This window comes from Ptychodera flava, chromosome 19 (genome assembly GCF_041260155.1).
Source record: "Ptychodera flava strain L36383 chromosome 19, AS_Pfla_20210202, whole genome shotgun sequence".
In the NCBI taxonomy this organism is placed as follows: Eukaryota; Metazoa; Hemichordata; class Enteropneusta; family Ptychoderidae; genus Ptychodera; species Ptychodera flava.
The window spans coordinates 10,361,968-10,367,967 of NC_091946.1; positions in this window are offsets into that span (position 1 = coordinate 10,361,968).

The window sequence follows — 6,000 nt, forward strand, 5'->3', positions numbered from 1 at the left end:
AAGAGGGTTGTTATCAATATAAACCACTATTGGCTGATTTGAAGAAGTAACATAAACTTCAAAATGCTGTAAAGCTAATATCAAAGATAAACACTCTTTTTCAATTGTAGAGTAGTTTCTCTGGGATTTGTTAAATTTGCGTGAAAAATAGCAAACAGGATGATCTACACCATGACTATCCTCTTGCAATAAAACAGCACCAGCAGCCGTATCACTAGCTCCACAGCTAATTTGAATGGCAAAGTGAAATCTGGTGCAGACAACACTGGAGCACTTTGCAGTATGGCTTTAAGTGTATCAAATGCCTGTTGGCATTGCTCTGACCAAACGAACTTTACTTTCTTTTTAAGTAAGTTAGTCAAGGCTCAGTAATTGTGGAGAAATTTGGACAGAATTTTCTGTAGTAACCAGCCATACCGAGAAAGCGCATCAGTTGTCGTTTGCAGTTTGGTATGGGAAAACTTGAAATGGCACTGATTTTGGCATCAACAGGTTTTACCTCACCCTGTCCTACAGTATGTCCGAGGTAAGTTACCCTTGCCCAACCAAACTCAGATTTGGCAAGGTTGACAGTCAACATTGCTTTGCTCAGTCTCTCAAAGAACTTCCGCATGAGCTTGATGTGTTCCTCCCAGGTGTCACTATACAGGACGACGTCGTCAACGTAGGCTGCACACCGTCTAGCCCGGATATGACGTCGTTGATCATCCGTTGGAACGTTGCCGGAGAGTTCTTCATTCCGAAGGCATCACCTTGTACTGGAACAATCCGTCTGGTGTAACAAAGGCGGATATTTCACGAGCACGATCCGTCAGAGGGACTTGCCAAAATCCCTTCAGTAGGTCAAATTTTGTCACATACTTGGCTTTTCCCACTCGGTCGATGCAGTCATCAATCCTCGGGATTGGGAAGTGTCTGTCTTTGTTAAGGTGTTGACCTTCCTAAAGTCCGTGCACATAGATAATTCCGTGCACATACGATAACTGTGGTCTGATTTGGGAACAAGTATGCACGGCGAACTCCAGTTACTTTTACTGGGTTCAATAAAGTCATTGTCCAGCAGGTATTTGACTTCTTCCTGGAGATATTTCGCTTTTGTTGGATTCAGTCTGTATGGATGTTGTTTTACAGGCTTACTGTCCCCAACATCAACGTCGTGATAGATGACGTTTGTCCTCGTTGGAACATCTTGAAACAGGTGTTTATATTCGTGGAGCAGTTCTTTCACCTGTTGTTGTTGTTCTGGCTGGAGGTGTGCCAACTTTGTAGACTCCAGCTTCTCCAGGATTTCTGAGTTCTGAAGCTTGACTGAGCCCAGCTTTGAGTTTAGAGTATTTTCACTCAAGTCAGTTTCAGTATCACTATCTTCATAATGGCCAAAACTGACGGTACTGACAGGCTGAGTTATAGTAGGATTATCCCTATCCAAATATGGCTTAAGCATATTTATGTGACATAGCTGTTTTTGTTTTCGCCTGTCAGGTGTTATTATGATGTAATTTAAATCACTCAATTTCTTATCGATTAGATATGGCCCAAAGTAACGAGCATGGAGTGGTTTGCCAGGAATTGGAAGTAGAACAAGAACCTTTTGACCTGGTTCAAACTTCCGTTTTGAGGTGCTTTTATCATATTTGGTTTTCATTGACTGCTGAGATGACTCAAGATTTTCTCTGGCTAATTCACATGCTTTAGAGAGTTTTGTACGAAAATCTGACACATATTGCAAAATATTCAGACAATCATCATCGTCTGATAGGAATTTCTCTTTAACGAGCTTAAGTGGGCCACGGACTGTATGTCCAAATACAAGCTCAAATGGGCTAAAACCAAGAGACTCCTGAATTGACTCTCTAACAGCAAAGAGCAAAAAATGAATTCCTTCATCCCACTGCTTCTCTGTGTCAAAACAGTAGGTCCTAATCATGTTTTTCAAAGTTTGATGAAATCGCTCAAGAGCACCCTGACTTTCTGGATGATAGGCGGATGACCTATACTGTTTAATGCCTAGCTGATCCATTACTTGTTGAAAAATACCAGACATAAAGTTGGAGCCTTGATTCGGACTGGACACATTTAGGGAGGCCGAATAAAGTGAAAAATTTGACTAAAGCTTTCACTATAGTCTTTGTCTTTATGTTTCTCAGTGGTATGGCTTCTGGAACCGAGTTGATGTACACATAATTGTCAACATGTACTCATTTCCTGATCTTGTTTTTGGTAGGGGCCCAACACAGTCTATTAGAATCCTACTAAATGGTTCTTGAAATGCAGGAATTGGCTGTAAAGGGGCCTTTGGAATGGTCTGATTCGGCTTTCCTACCATTTGACATGTGTGACAAGTTTTACAGAAATGTGCTAGTCCTGCCTGAGATTAGGCCAATAAAGTGACTGAGAATTTTGTGATAAGTTTTCCTGACTCCTAAGTGACCAGCCCAGGGGGTTTCATGGGCCAGGCGCAATATTTCAGCACGATAGGGCTTTGGAACCACAATTTGATGTTTTATAGCCCAATCGTCATCAACCAAACATCTGGAGGTCTCCATTTACGCATGAGAATACCAGATTTTGTATAATAGGAAACAGAGCTATCTGAAGTTTTACTTCATCATCTACCCTGTCAAACAAAGACAAAATATCTGGGTCTTTGTGTTGTTCTGCAATGAGATTTGATCTAGAAAATGTCTGACTTTGGTCAGCAGAAGTTTTACTGGAAGTTTCAAATCCACGAGGGATAACGGAATGATCCGTGTCAAACACCTGACTGAGAAAGGTGTCATTTAAGTCAACATCTGTGACATTATTTTTGAGAGTATTTTGATTCTCGGAAGTTTTCTTTGACATGGCTCGAGTAATGGCACATGAAGGAAATAAATCGGGTATCTCTTGTTCAATTGGCTCTGGATCCTGATCTAAACTAGGATTATCAGTCACAAGTGGATTAGTAATGACCTTGTCCCCAGCAAGGTCGTTTCCAAGAAGAAGGTGAATCCCTTCAAAAGGCAAAAAAGGCCTAATACCTAAAGCCACAGGTCCAGAAACAAAGTCCGAAGACAAATAGACATTATGGAGAGGAACAGGAATGTAGTCATTACAATCTACCCCCTTAATAAGAACTTTAGAACCTGAAAATGACTTTTCAGAAAACGGCAGGGTATCTGCCAACAAAAGAGACTGGAAGCCCCGGTATCTCTTAAAATTTTGACAGGGGTAGCGGAAGAGAAATCACTAGAAAGTGATATAAAACCATTATGAATAAATGGCTTCGAAAATACCCATAATGCTATCTTGAGAAGAATTGACCTTGACCTCATTAATTGGGGATAAGAGGGGTTTAACCTCAAAAATGTGTTGCACACATTATTAGACTCTAATTGAGTTGATGAAGAAATAAAGCCGGTTGGCTTAGATCCACTTTGACCACTTTGACCTTCACGTTTTCTTTTCAACTTGAAACACTCTGACATTAAATGGCCGTCTTTCTTACAATAATTACAAGAAAGTGTACCAAACTGTTTGTCAGAAGGAGATTGAGACTTGGGATCTGATGATGTGGAAGTGTTTACTTGAATTTTGTGAACTGTTGTCATTTGATTTCCTACTCTCCTTTGAAAAATTCTTGGATGAAAAGGAGGAGTTAAATTTACCTGCATTGTTTCTGTTGAAAAGGACTGGGATGGTTTGCTGAGAAATGAAGATTTGTGGGTCAATGAATAATCATCGGCCAAACGTGCAGCAACCTCCAATGTATCTGCCTTTGTTCATTGTATCTGCTTTTGTCATATAAACGTCTTGATGTCACTCCGGATGCACCTTTTAAATTCCTCAATCAAAACGAGCTGTCGTAATTTGTCATAATTCTGACTGACCTTTTCAGAAGAACACCAACGATCAAACAGTTGTTCTTTTGTTCGAGCAAATTCAACATAAGTTTGATCCTTCACCTTCTCACAATCCCTAAATTTCTGACGGTAAGCTTCAGGCACCAACTCATAGCCCTTGAGAATTAATTCCTTCACAGAATCATAATCTGAAGCCTGCTCTACTGACAACTGAATGTAAATTTCTCTGGCTTTACCCACCAAAGCACTCTGCAAAAGCATAGACCAGGACTCCTTAGGCCAATCCAGACTCTGAGCAATTTTCTCAAAATGAAGGAAATATTTATCAACATCCTTTTCTTGGAAAGGGGGAACTAACCTGAAATGCTTAGTGATGTCAAACTTGTCTGAAGGGAAGAATTTTCCTGACTGTCCAAGCTCTAAACGTCTCATTTCTAACTGTAGTCGATGTTCTTCCAATTCTCTCTCCTTTTCTCTCTGTCTTTCTTCCATTTGTAATTCTTTCTCTCTCATTTGTAATTCTAGTTTCTTGATCTCCAAATTTGTCTGCATTTCTAATTCTAATTTTCTGAGTTCAGAGGTAGACTCGGGCTCATAATCTTTCAGGGTGGATTCCTCAAATTGGCCTAAATCAACTAGATGTTTGGCAATACGGTACTGTATTTCCCTCTTGCGCATAGATCTTTTGACTTCTACTTTAAGGAAATTGGCCAGTGTTATGAGGTTGTCTTTTCTGAGGGAATTAAATGTGTCCTGATCAAGTCATCCATAAATTCGTCTGGTTTAAATTCCGCCATGATTAAATTTCGCTGAGTTCACAGTATACAGTAGTTTTGAAAAGGCTGGCAAAATGTTGTCAAACGGCTCAAATGTTCGATCCCGGACAAGCCCCCAATTTGTTACGTGCAGAGAAAACAAACAAAAGGGTGAACTCAGCAGTTAATGTTTAAACAAAATTTATTACAAAAATAAAACTAATTGCTAAGTCAGGGACAGAGTACAAGCTTTAAAAGTGTACAGACTACTTATCTCAGCTGGGACGGCAAAGCTCCAGTCTCAGAGTTGTAACAGTCAGTCGGATGAATGAACAGTCCTTCGGCTTGCAGGCTTGTAGTTGCACAAAGTCCACAGTATAAATCCAGCGTTGACAGTGAAGGTCTTGAAAAGTCTTGAGAATGACTACTGCTGGAGTTTAGTAACACACAAGAGACACGATCCCAAAGTCTGACTGGAAGCTGTGCACGTCCCTTTTATAGGCATATAAGAACAATCTAGAACTTTTATTGACATGCTAATTACTGTTCTAAAATTATCTCCCTTACACAACTAATCAACTTTCCAGAACATTCCAAACATGACTAATTGAATTCAAGGTTGTGAGGTCATCAAGGGCAGTGACCTTGAGAATGTTCTAGACTAATTGAACTCAGGTCATGATGAGTGTGGGGGAAATGACCTACATAACAATATTGTTTGAAAACTACAGTGTTTATGGGGATTTTCTTTTGTTTATGTTTTGATAGGAAGGTGGTTAATTAGCGTTGGTGTTTTCCTCTGACAAACTTTACAAAGTGGCCATATGGCCACTTTGTATAGTTTGTCAGAGGAAAACACCAACGGTGTTTATGTGCCCATTGACACTAAATAATTGTATTTTACTAAAGGAATTTTTGTGTATTTTTAAATAAAATAATTTTACTGAATATAAGTGGTCTGTTTTGTTATTTCCAGGCTTGAACACCCCATGAACGCGCAAAATTAAAGGTGTTCAACAAGTGCATATCATGTGTTCTAACCCTAAACACACTTATCGTTGAACGGCGTCCATGCGTTCAAAAGTGGGACAGCCCTTTGAACGCGTAAATGCATTCAATTTTTTGAACGCATTTCATGTGCAACGTATGTTCAGATATGGAACACATGGTGTTCAATATAATGCCTGATGAACACGAAGTGTTCAAAATCTGCACACGTGTGTTAAAAATTGAACATTGGTTGAACACGTAGTGTTAAATTTCTGAACGTCTAGACGCGTTCAAAAAGTGTTACAAAAAGGCGTTTAATTGGTGTTCTATCCTTTAACACTTAACTTTACAGTGCAGAATTCACAATTTTCCCACTCTCTCATGATTGTATTTTGTGTGCTCTTCAACAGGAG